This window comes from Strix aluco, chromosome 11, assembly GCF_031877795.1.
Source record: "Strix aluco isolate bStrAlu1 chromosome 11, bStrAlu1.hap1, whole genome shotgun sequence".
NCBI classification, from domain to species: domain Eukaryota; kingdom Metazoa; phylum Chordata; class Aves; order Strigiformes; family Strigidae; genus Strix; species Strix aluco.
This window is the reverse complement of record NC_133941.1, coordinates 14,890,883-14,904,032: the sequence shown is the minus strand read 5'-3', so window position 1 is coordinate 14,904,032 and position 13,150 is coordinate 14,890,883. Positions and strand designations below refer to the sequence as shown.

At 38.4% G+C, this 13,150-nt stretch overlaps 1 protein-coding gene across 7 annotated transcripts in view; it reads right to left on the bottom strand.

Moving 5' to 3' along the window:
* Positions 1–13,150, bottom strand: part of ERC2 (ELKS/RAB6-interacting/CAST family member 2) — a 531,221-nt gene that overhangs the window by 482,520 nt on the left and 35,551 nt on the right. The gene's annotated exons all lie outside the window — the stretch shown is intronic.

The following is a 13,150-nucleotide window of genomic DNA, read 5'->3' as shown; positions in this document are numbered from 1 at the left end:
CAAAGAAATTGTCCAAGCAGCCAGAGATCAGGCTGGGAAAGCCAAAGCCCTGCTGGAATTAAATCTGGCCAGGGATGTCAAGGGCAACAAGAAAAGCTTTTGTAGGTACGTCACTGATAAAAGGAAGACTAAGGAAAATGTAGGCCCTCTGTGGAAGGAAACAGGAGACCTTGTTACCTGGGACATGAAGAATGCTGAGGTACTGAATGACTTTTTTGCTTCAGTCTTCACCAGCAAGTGCTCCAGCCACACCACCGAAGTCGCAGAAGGTAAAGGTGGGGACTCAGAGAATCAAGAACTGTCCACTGTAGGAGAAGATCAGCTTCAAGACCATGCAAGGAACCTGAAGGTGCACAAGTCCATGGGACCTGACGAGATGCATCTAGGGGTCCGGAGGGAACTGGCAGATGAAGTGGCTAAGCCACTATCCATGATATTTGAGAATTTGTGGCAGTCCAGCAAAGTTCCAGCTGACTGGAAAAGGGGAAACATAACCCCCATTTTTAAAAAGGGAAAAAAAAAAAAAGACCCAGGGAAGTCTCATCTCTGTGCCTGGCAGGATCATGGAGCAGATCCTCCTGGAAAATATGCTAGGGCACATAGGAAATAAGGAGGTGATTGGTGACAGCCAGTATGGCTTTACTATTTGTCCTAGTTTCAGCCAGGATAGAGTTAACTTTCCTTAGGCTGGGAGTGAGCACAGCTGGAGGGCCAGGCCCGGATTGGTCACTGGAGTATTCCATATCATGTGATGTTATGCTCAGTATATAAAGGAGATGGATGTGCTCTCTCTTCCACTTCCAGTTGGCATGGCAGGATCTTTTGTGCTGTCAGGATCACTGTTGGGGGAAGGCTTCATACCCATTGCTGGGTGGTGAGCAACCGCATTATGTATTACCCATTTGGACTTCCTATTGTTACTGTTATTTTGTTACCATCTGGTAACAAAACTGGTTTTTTTATTCAGCCTACAAATTCTCCCTTTTTCTTGTCCCTCCCCTATTTTACTGGGGAGGGGGGAAAAAGTGACTGGCTGCATGGTGATTGGCCACCAGCCAAGTTCAAACCATGACACTATGGGAAAATTGTGCCTGACAAATTTGGTGGCCTTCTACAACAGGGTCAGGGAAGAGCAACTGACATCATCTACCTGGACTTGTGCAAAGCATTCAACTGTCTCATACAACATCCTCATCTCTAAATTGGATTTGACAGATGGACCACTCGGTAGGTAAGAAATTGGCTGGTCACACTCAAAGAGTTGCAGTCAATGGCTCGATCTCCAAGTGGAGACAAGTGACAAGTGGCATTCCTCAGGGGCCAGTATTGGGACCGATGCTGTTTAACATCTTTGTCAGTGATGTGGACAGTGGGATTGAGTGCACCCTCAGCAAGCTCACCAATGACACTGGGCTCTGTGGTGCAGTTGACATGCTGGAGGGAAGGGATGTCATCTAGAGGGACCTGGACAGGCTTCAGAGGAGGGCCCATGCAAACCTCCTGAAATTCAACAAGGCCAAGCACGAGGTCCTGCATGTGGGTTGGGGAAATCCCATGCACAAATACAGGTTGGGTGGAGAGCAGCCCTGCAGAGAAGGACTTGGGGGTGTTGGCTGACAAGAAGTTCAACATGAGCCATCAATGTGCACTCGCAGCCCAGAAAGCCAACCGTATCCTGGGCTGCATCAAAAGAAGCATGACCAGCAGGTCGAGGGAGGCGATTCTCTTTCTCTACTCCACTCTTGTGAGACCCCCCCTGCAGTGCTGTGTCCAGCTCTGGGGCCCCAATATAAGAAGGATACAGACGTGCTTGAGGGGGTCCAGAGGAGGCCACAAAGTTGATCAGGGGGCTGGAGCACCTCTCCTATGAAGACAGTCTGTGAGAGCTGAAGCTGTTCAGCCTGGAGAAAACAAGGCTCTGGGGAGACCTTACAGCAGCCTTCCAGTACTTAAAGAGGGCTACAGGAAAGCTGGGGAGGGACTTTTTACAAGGGCATGTAGTGATAGGACAAGGGGTAATGGCTTTAAACTGAAAGAGGGCAGGTTTAGATTAGATCTAAGGAAGAAATTCTTTCCCATGAGGGTTGTAAGACACTGGCACAGGTTGCCCAGGGAAGCTGTGGCTGCCCCCTCCCTGGAAGGGTTCAAGGCCAGGTTGGACGGGGCTTTGAGCAACCTGGTCCAGTGGACGGTGTCCCTGCCCATGGCAGGGTGTTGGAACTAGATGATCTTTAAGATCCCTTCCAACCCAAACCATTCTATGATGTGAAGCAGAAGTTAATTATTTCTGCCTAAACGTGAAAGTTTTGCGTGGTCTACCTTCTTAATTCAAAACTTGTTCTAGCAGATAACTGAATAATTAGGATTAATATACAGCTACAATCCCATCAAAACCAACTGAAATGGGAACATTTGTAGGTTAAAAAAAAAAGACAATACTGGAGCCTAACTCTTCTCATACTCATTATTCTGCAAATCTGGAGTAGCTTCATTGAAGCCTACAGAATAACACCACAAAGGAAAACAAGAGAGAAGGGGATCATATCCTCACATATAATTCAATCCCCAAGGCTCCACACAAACTAAAACCAAGTGAGTTTTAATTAAACACATCATATAGCTGTACTTCAGATATAGACTGTGAATCAGTGAAACTTCTATATTATCTGGATAGAGAAAATATAGAAACTTATATAACCACTCTTAAATCCAGTGTTCAACAAAATATCATGTTTCCCTTCAAAGAAAAAAAAATACATGTTATTCCTGAACGAGTGGGTCAGTCTGCATGACGTACTAAAACAATATATTTTTTTTTAATTCCAGGTAGGAGGTAAGAAAATATTTTTAAAGTAAATATACTGTATTATTTAGGTAATTCCCAGAATTAAAACTAAAGAGTAATGTTCATACCCTTTATCTAGTCTATGCTATGGCAAAATAATTGGAGACTGACAGAAACAACAGGGAAATCTTAGCAAATGTATCCACTTTCCAGTGCATAATAGCCATACAGCCTTTTAAAACCTATTATTTCCCCAGCAACACCTATATAGTCTGGGATACACGTACATTTGGCCACAAATTCTGCACCTAAGAGCAAGTCCATTCTTGTTCAAATAATATTTAGTACAGCTCTTCAGGGCATTTGAGACCCATTTTAGGCCCTTCCCAACTGCCAAAAAGCACAGAGAAAAAAGTGCAAAAAGAAAAAATTATCATCAGCGATTATGATACAGTAAACACTATGCTCAAGCATAAAGATTGTTCCTCTAAATGAATCCGAAATACAAATTTAGGACTTTCCCCAACCCTTGCAAAAAGAAATAAAACTTACTTTTTTATGAATAATACATGTATTCTTGCATGCCCCGTGGTTGTACTATAGAAAACAAACGCAGAGTAACATATGGTACATCTGTTTCATATTTTCCCTTTCTGCTGTCATACTATTTCTCTCAACATTCAATAACACACTTCTGTTGACTCATAATAATTATTCTTAAGCTGCATATGAAACACAGCCTACCTCTACCATCATTCCTAGCACATATTCCTCCCTCCCTCCTCATACAAATGTACAGTAAATTATTAAGTTAGCAAAACCAAAATTAAGACAAGAGAGACCAGGAGTTGTATTATCAAATACTTTATACTCCTTTACTTCCAGAAGCTTGTTTTTGCAAACACTCCTACGCTGCATTTCACAGGGAAAGTGATAGCAATAGAAAGAACATGACACTAACAGAAACAATAATTACAACTCATTTAAGCAAACCCTAACACTTGTTCAGGTCTGTACGAAGATACATTCTCCAACTGTATAGGCAACCTCAGGCACAAAAACCATGCTAAAATGTCTGTGAGGCAAAAAGCATGACAAGAGAGCTGGAAACAAGCACTGAGAAAAGAATGGTAAAGGAACTGAAACTGGAAAAATATCATTAACTGGCAAAAGGCACGTGAAGTGGGAAAAATAAATAGATAATCAGAAGAGATATTACCTATAGGGTGGACTTACAGATAGAAACTTACTGAGAAATAATAAACCTAGGGAGAAAGAATATGGCATGTGTGGAAAAGAGTTTGACCTACAAGGAGGCATAAAAAGACACAGCTGGGGAAGCAAGATAGGAGCCAATACAGAGCAGTGAATACGCAAGTAGTCAAGATAGAAAATAACAAGTTTGAGCACAAAAATAATGGAGACACCCAATTTTTCACACCTGCATACATACAGAACAGCCTAGGCAAAAGAGAAGATATAGAGAGAAACAGAAACCAATTAGTAATAATCTTTTGTGAATCTGATACTGGAAGTTGATGATCGCATCAAAAACTCAGCAATAAATATAACCAAAAAATGTTAGTTTGCCAAAAATATATTTTCTCCAGTCTGTCCAAGAAAATCTAAATACTTCTTAGTGGCTGTCTTTTCCTATGGGCTTTATATCACGTTACACAATGGGGCACTGATTGGCAAATCTGACTACCACTTTGTTAAATAAATAAATGTTAAATAAAAATAATACAGTACTATTGTTGAAATGCCAATTTTAATTGCAATACTTCAGCCCTTTTTATTTCTTTGTGGAGCAGCTGGTAGTTTTGCTGGAAAGTGAAGGACTGAAGGTAGTTAGATTCAGCACATTGAAAATTGGCACTGGAAGTTGAAAATGTTCCATTTCAATTTTGTCACAGAGAAAGACAAATCTATGAATTAGATCATAATCTGTGAAGCTAAAGGAGCATTTAACTCTCAGACCACTTCACCATTATAGAGTCTGAATAGTTTCCTCTTGGGCCAATATATTATTAAACCTATTTTACAACATGCTGTAAATGCCGTAAATTAATAAACAACTCCATTTCTAACTTCTGAGGCACCCTTACCATTTCTTCACTGCTCTTGCTGCATAACCACAGAAATAACTGCATTTTAACAAAAAGCTAACACATGTATATTCAAAAAAAAAGAAAAAATATTCTCATCAGGAAGGCAATTTTAGGTACCTGTTGATAGAATACAGTATTACTTACAGGACAAAAAGGTTGTTTAGACATTCATTGATCCAACTGATATAATACTGATGCGATATCATATATCATACTTCATATTTTGATAGAACTAAAACATATGGTTTTCAGTAGACTGTTTTATGAATTGGACTGTTGTCAAAGAATAAGCTTTCCAAATATGCCATTGGCACTACACTAAACTGAAATATTAAAGCAATTTCTCATATACTAAAACATAAAAATATCAATATGCTTCCTTGATGTATGAAAAGTACTTTATGTATAAAGAAACAGAGTATGCGTCTATACATCTTTAAACAGAACATACAATCCTACAAAATTGTTTCTATAGGATGATTCAGAATACCAATACAAAGGATAGCAGTAGAAAAGCTTTTAAAGGGAGATCTATAAACAAAAACTCCAATAAATATTTGTCTTGTACAGACAATTTTCCAAAAGATTTTAATTTTTACTGATAAAAGGAGAGGTGGGTCATACTTTCTCAGCATTATTCTTCATCATGCAAGTGAACAAGGCACTACTAATGTATAACATGCAATCAATTGGCAACTTCATTCCTTCTGGTTACTATACTGCTACGTTTTCATGACTGTGAAAGGTTAAGTGCTATAGAGTATGTATTGCATCACTTTTTCAAAACTTATGTTTTACTTGAGGATGGGATTTTTCAAGACCTTAAAAGAATTTCACAGCACAAATTCAACGGCTAAAGTTAGCTAGGACTGCTCCCTATTTCCCCAGGCATTTTTCACAATCTGCCTTCAAAGCACTAAGTACAACCTTGCACAAACTAATTTTAAAATGAACATTCTTCTCTATCTCAAGAAAAGATATATCAAAATACATTGCTTATGCCAACAGGGGCATTGTATGAGTAGCATTCACTCCACTTCAAGGAATAAAAAGCCAGGTCCTTCATACACTACTGCTTTCTTACTGTGTTTAGCATCAAGACTACGTTCACATTCCAGGTGTACTCAAAAGTTACCCTACTATCTGCTATTAGAGTTTTTCTTTTACCAAGGCACAAGCAGCAGTTACAAAAGATATTTAAATATTACCAAAAAATCATGTTCACAATTTTTCAATTCTCATTTTTATTAGAATACATTTATAGCTTCATTAATATTTTTAAGCCACAGCCCTCATCCCTCAATGTACATTCATTCAGTAATGACAGACATGTTTTTCCTCAACCATACATTCATTTATGTCACCAACTTCAGTGCACAGTAAGAATGATACAAATAGTCTCAGGCATACTAAATTCAGTTATAGGCATGCATCTAAAATATAGCATGGTATTCCCAATGAAACAATTCCATTGTTTAATTACATTTTTTAAAAATAAATGTTTCTGTAATCATATTATGAACATTTTTAAAGTAAGGTAACGGTTCAAAATGATCACTTAGTATTTATTGGATTTCAGATGGGTCCTATACTGCCAATTTTTGTGGTAAGATATTGCCTTCTTTTTGCCATGCCTCCACAACATCCAAAATATCTCAAAATTAGGCAGGCAGAAACCAGTCCTTCAGAAATTACACAAACCCTCAGTTGACATTCAGCTTCTGGCACAATGCCAGCCTGAACATGCTCCAGTAATACAGCGATGTCAGCAGCTGTAAGCTCTGGGCTCTTACCCACCATGCACAGTGCCTTTGCCAATGCAACGTCTCAGTGAGGAGAGACACCAGCAAAAGCAGCCAAGCATGCACGCGTTTGAGCAGCACAGCAGAGCTGGCAGCTGAAAGGTGACAAAAGTTGGGTGATAAAATTTCTTAGTTGTAGACATGACCTCACCCAATAGAAACTAGTTGGGACCATGGGATTTGACCCATCAAATACACACCTCTTTCTCCACCTAATGAAATGTCCGAATGAACATTCTAATATTACTCTAACATGTTGGAAAAAGTCAGTTATGCATTTTAAAGATATAAATCAAATTGCATTAATATTTTGTAAAAAGGAAGTTAAATTAGTATGTGAGATATAAAGTTAAATTTGCAGAAACAGGCCCTATTTCATGTTATAGAGGAAATTACTCTAGGGATTAATTTATGTTCATATTCACAACCATTTGTCTAATACAGTCATTAAAATCTGTTTTATGAATCACTGTTCTCATCTGGGCTAAAGCAATTAAGTACTCAAGACAGAACAGCAGGTGTGCTAGTGCTAATTAATATTCCCCTCAGGTGAGCCTCGAGTTTGCTTGTGTCTCCAGGACATCTGAGGCTGGCATTAATCAAGATAACTATGCTTTCCTGGCATCTCTCTGAAAGTACAAGGTAGGCATTTAGGATCAAGTTTCTTTTCATCAGTGTGTGCCCTCACCGTCTTTCCCGCACTAGTACTGAGGTCAGATGTGATGCTACATTTACTTGTAACTAGCATTTTATCTAACCAACTGCAGTGCTTTCCATCTAATCCACAACATTAAAAAGTCATTAACAACATGATTTTAGCCATTTGAGTTAATCTGTTCAGGAATCTGACTACTTAACTGATTTGCTAAAAGACCAATTGGGTAAAATCTGATAATACATGAAAAAAATGTCCTATACCTATGGCACTTAAGAAAACACCTAAGAGCTAAGGAAAACCTCTTCGAGTTTGTAACGAATCCTGAAAAAGTAGTTCTGGCTGTTTCTATATGTCAGCTACATTTTTCCTCCCTTCAAATGCCTGATTATCCCATTGATTCACTGACAAAACACTAACAGTAGATTTTTTTTAAAAAATATGGCTTGTTTGAATATTTTACTACTTCAGACTCTACCATGAGGTAGGCCAAGAAATTTCTCTAACACTGGGGAATAAAATTTACTCTCCCCATGAGTTTTTGGTGGGTTTGTTTCAGGTTTTTTTATAAACAACATTTCAAATGGGCTTCAGAAACAGTTTTATGTTTTCTAGTTATGCTATTGATGAATGTACTATATATAGTACATTTCACATTGTTTTAAATTTACTATGTTAGTTTATTCTTACTGTGTATAAAACTCTATACTTGTATGCACAGGTAGAAAGTTGTACTATCATAGTTTCAAATCCTTTTCTGTTTTCTCTGTTAAATTACCAACCAGAAAATACTTAAGTATTATCATTTTTAAGTCTATAGATTATGGTTTAGTTCATTAATTCAAAGTTTTCTCAGAGAAATCATGCAAATTTTAAAATAGAGAAAATTGAGTAAAGTCCTTTAAATTCTTGTTTAAAAATGTAAAGCTACAGTTACAGTGTTGCGAGTCAAAATTTGATTTGTCTTTATAAAGAGTGCTTATCTGTAACTTCTTTTTTTCCCTAAACCACTCTGTTGGGTTTGCATGTGGCAGGGTTTTGGTAGTGGGGGACGGGCTACAGGGGTGGCCCCTGTGAGAAGCTTCAAGGAGCTCCCCCAGCTCCAAGTCCGACCCACCTGGGGCCAAGGCCAAGCCAATTAGTCACAGTGATCAGCCTCTGTAATGATGTATTTAAGGAGTTGGAGTTGTGAAGAAAATACCTCTGCAAACACTGAGGTCCATTGAAGAAAAGGAAGAAAGTAGGGGGAGACTCACCAGAGCAGACTTCCCTGCAGCCCGTGGTGAGCAGGCAGGCTGCCCCCCCCAACAGCCCATGGGGGTCACCGAGGCAGCAGATGCCGACCTGCAGCCCATGGAGAACCCCATGCTGGAGCAGGTGGCTGCACCTGAAGAAAGCCGGGACTCTGAGGGAAGCCCACGTGGGAGCAGTCTGTTGCTGGGAGGACAGCAGCCTGTATAAAGGACCCACACTGGAAAAGTTCATGGAGGATTGTCTCCTGCGGGATGGACCCCACACTGGAGCAGGGGAAAAGTGTGAGGAGTTCTCCTCCTGAGGAGGAAGGAGCAGGTAATGAACTGACCACAACCTCCATTCCACATCCCCCTGCACAGCTGGGAGGTGGAGGAGGTAGAGAAATCAGTAGCAAAGCTGAGCCCAGGAAGAAGGGAGGGGTGGGGCAAAGGTGTTTTTAAGATGTGGTTGTATTTCTCACTATCCTACTCTGATTTGATTGGTAAATTAGTAGTGGTGGTATTCAAATTAAATTGATGTTCTTTCTCCCCAAATCTTTTGCCTGTGACCGTAACTGGCAAGTCACCCTTCCTTGTCCTCATCCATATCCCCAAGACTTTTGTTGTGTTTCCTCCTCCTCATCCCACCGAGCACGGCTGCATGGTGCTCAATTGCCCTCTGGACTTAAACCATGACAGCCACAGTTAGGGTCACCTTTAACACACTCCAGTTACTTCTAAATGTAAACCTGGAAAGAAGAAACAGGGTCTTTGGATTAAGTTATTTCCTAACCCCAAGATATGCTTTTTAAGAATTACTTCAGATTATATGTAGTTCAGATATTCTATCACATCAGATTTAATGTAGATTTAAACATGTTTGCATATTTAGATCCATGCATAATTCCACATATGCTGTTGTTACTGACAAGTTTAATTGCAGAGAAACTTCATTTTACAGGCTCCTTCAGAAGATGTCACAGGCCTGACTACTGCCATTGCTGTCCCAAAATGTTCACTGGTCTCTCCTAAGGAAGATGATTTTAGATCTGCACATTTCATAATGTGGATGCTGCTTTGTACACTTGATCAGTTCCAAAAACAATAGATCTGTATTTTTTTATAAAAATGTAAAACTCCTATCTTCACTTTCTGCAGCTGTTTTGATTCAGCAGCCACCCAAGCACAAATCACTACTTAGCACTCTTACACAAAATTTGAAAATCTTTAAAGTTTCAACAAAACAAGATCTTCCATCTCATAACAGTTTAGAGATTAAAAGAGGTATGTCACACAAGACGGGGCATGTGGGTGGAACCAAATAAAAAAACAAATCCCCCAGATTGCTAGTTTCCCTAATAAAGGAAGCAGTAGTCAGTCTTCAAACTACTTGTGCAACAAGGTATTTTTAGTCTCACAAAGAAGGATCCTGGAATTGCCAAAGGCTGACAACTATTTAATGGGAGCAAGGAGCAGTACAGATATCTAAGTCAAAATAGCCAATGTAAAACTGGATTTCAGCAGACATCTGAAAAGTGCTTCCATACTTCTATGATATCCTGAGAAGTGTCAGAAGACATATCTTATTATTTTGGTTCATTTCATTGCAAATAATGATATGTCACTCATACTTTAATTAACACATTCATGTTTCAGTTTACAAAACACAGTGGCTCACTGTGAATAAGAACAGATATGCTGTAAGGGCTGCGAAAAGGCATCCAATATGTTAAACCAGCAGCTATTCCAGACCTTTTGAGTATTTATTTAATGATATTGATGGAATTCTCTTATCAAGAGGAAAGCTATGTATGCTCAGGCATAACTAAAAAGTTGGTAAAACAAAAATAGCTTTCATCTGATTAAGACTGAGAAAACTAAAGTAAAACATTCTTTTCCTATCAGTATATTGAAGATTTCAACATATGGTCTGTTCTTGCCACTATTTTTTGTTATGTTTCAGTGTCTAAAGAGAAAGTCATAACAGGTAACAGTAGCTCATTTATGGGAAAAGTTTCCAATTTTCTTGTTTCATGAACTTCCATTAGAAATAAGTGGCCATAAGTTGATATTTCAACTATATATTTTAAATTATATCCATTCATGTGTTGCCACTGCTTGCTAAATATGCTGGTCAGAATCCTAGACAACAAGCTGCATACACATAGGTTTGCAACAGCTGGGTCTTGAACCTGATTGGAAAGAAAGGAATTACACATATTTTGTAGCTGGGTACTACTGAGCTACAAAACCTCCTAAGAAAACATCTGTGCTAAAAGGCACTCTGCAGCTTTTATCCTAAAAGAGGAATGGGCAGACGGTCCTCTCTCCCTTCAAATTTTTGTTAATTTTGAGCGTTGTGGTCCTAAGGGCCCTATTGTGACCTTCGAGGAAAACAGCGCAAGGCATTCTTTGTCACAGTTTATAAAAACATAGCCATATGGTTAAAAATTCCCCCTACTACTCAGGTAAATGTGACCTGTATCTATCTGAGATTATACAGTGTAATAGCATATTCCATACAAATTATCGAGAGAACAGGTATACTTTTTATGTTGCTGATAAGGACACAATTCCATTAAGATATTAGGAAAAAAATGCCAATTATTTTATTGGGTTATTCATTACTAAAGCTTTTGAAGGGAAGTGGGAGAAATCTAAAAGTCATTAGAGGAAATACAGTAAAGCTTTGCCACTGTGCAACCAAGAATGCAAATTTCACAGGACCAGAAAGAACATAATAAAAGGAACTATGCCTAATCTATTGCAGAGGTGTTCTGCTGACAATAGGAAGGGAATTCCTGGTCCCTTAACAGTTACTGATTAGGGATTCTACACACAAGAATAAAGAAAAAAAAATATATATTTATGTGTTGGGTGCCTAAAAAATAGAGTAGACCCATTAATTATTGTGCTAACCTAAATTCCTTTGTAAATTTTGGCTTCTATTACGTATCTGTATTTATAACCTGTATTTATATTTTGCAGATGCTATTTTATTTAAAAGAGACTATATGAACAAGGTTCTCTACATTATTTAAAAACAAATATAAAGTGAGCTTGGGGGTGGGGGGTTAATATTACTTTTGAGTATATTTTACTCTTGATCCATGGAAAACTCAGGTACAAGGCGTAGGTCAGAAGAAAGCCAGCATAACTTGAATGTCGCTCAGGTAATGACATGTGCCAAGATGTGACCACAGATCGAGTATTAATAGTTGTCAAGGAATTTAGAGTACACTGTATCTGGGCTATTGAACATTTGGAGGCTTAAGTAACTAAAAGCATAAATAAACTCTGGTTTGTAACACTAAATGCTAAACTAAAATAGTGGACTATGAACGGTCTCCTAAAAGCAAAGAATCAAAGAGAACAAAACATTTCCCAGAATGTATGCCTTTTGATATAGTTAAACATAGGCCCATAGCTGAAGGCATATAGGGACAGCATGGAACTGTTTGTTTGAAGAGCAGCCTAATCAGTAAATGTATTTTAAGAGCATTAAATACTTTTTTCATAGCTTCTTTAGCTATTCTGTGAAAACACAGGTTTGATAATGATCAAAGTCATTAAAAATCAAATTAGTGATGAATATTGCATTTTCCAGTTCTTAATTACTTTACCAGCTATGCATTATGCACTCTTAAATGCAAATTTTCTTAGTGCTTCTGTTAATAGACATTTTAATAAATATTCTGTTCCATTAATTTTTTGCAAGGTAGTTTATAACACAATTTCCCTTTCAGGTCTTGGTTTCTCATCCTCAGTTAAGAGAAACTTACTGGCCCAACTTTCTGAAGGGACAATAATCTACTCACAGAATCACTCATCCAACATTAAGATTTTTTTTTTTTTAAATTAAAATTAAAAGTGAACTAAAATCTAAATAAGCTTTTGAGGTTGCAGGAAAATTCATCTATTCCCCCTTTCTGTGCCCCATGCACAGAAGGGAAGGGACAGCCCACAACTCAGCAAATCCACAACTGTTCTAAGTCAACCTGGTTAATTAGATTTAAACAATAACTTGGCAAAGTGGCAGACATAGCTTAACAAGCACAGTATCCATCAATACGTCCACAGTCTAGCCAGAAGACTAAATGAAAGTCAAACGACATCTATGTTGAAATTAATATTTAGACTATAGCTCTGATGCCAAATAGGGCATATTATCGATGAAGTAAAGATATTTACATAATAGCCAGACTTCCTTACCTAGTCAAAACTAATCCTGTGATTCTGATTTGAGGAATTCCTCAACAGAACCTTTTCCCCCACGTGCATCCCACTTCTTCTGAAAGAAATGGTTGGCTGTCTGTTTTATAATCTCCATTTTCCCCTACTAGATGGCATCAGTGGCCACCACCTTTCCTTAATTTTATTACTGGTCCAGAATTGCCATTAAAGATTATTTTTTTTAAATTAAAAAATTTATTGGGTTCACTACCAAGTGCACAGAGTTCAGAACTAGAACTGACAGACATTTTAGAAGGGGGGCGTGAAAGGGCATCTTTTCACACTTTCACTTTGAAGGCACTGAATTACTCTACAGAATTATTCCAGATCAT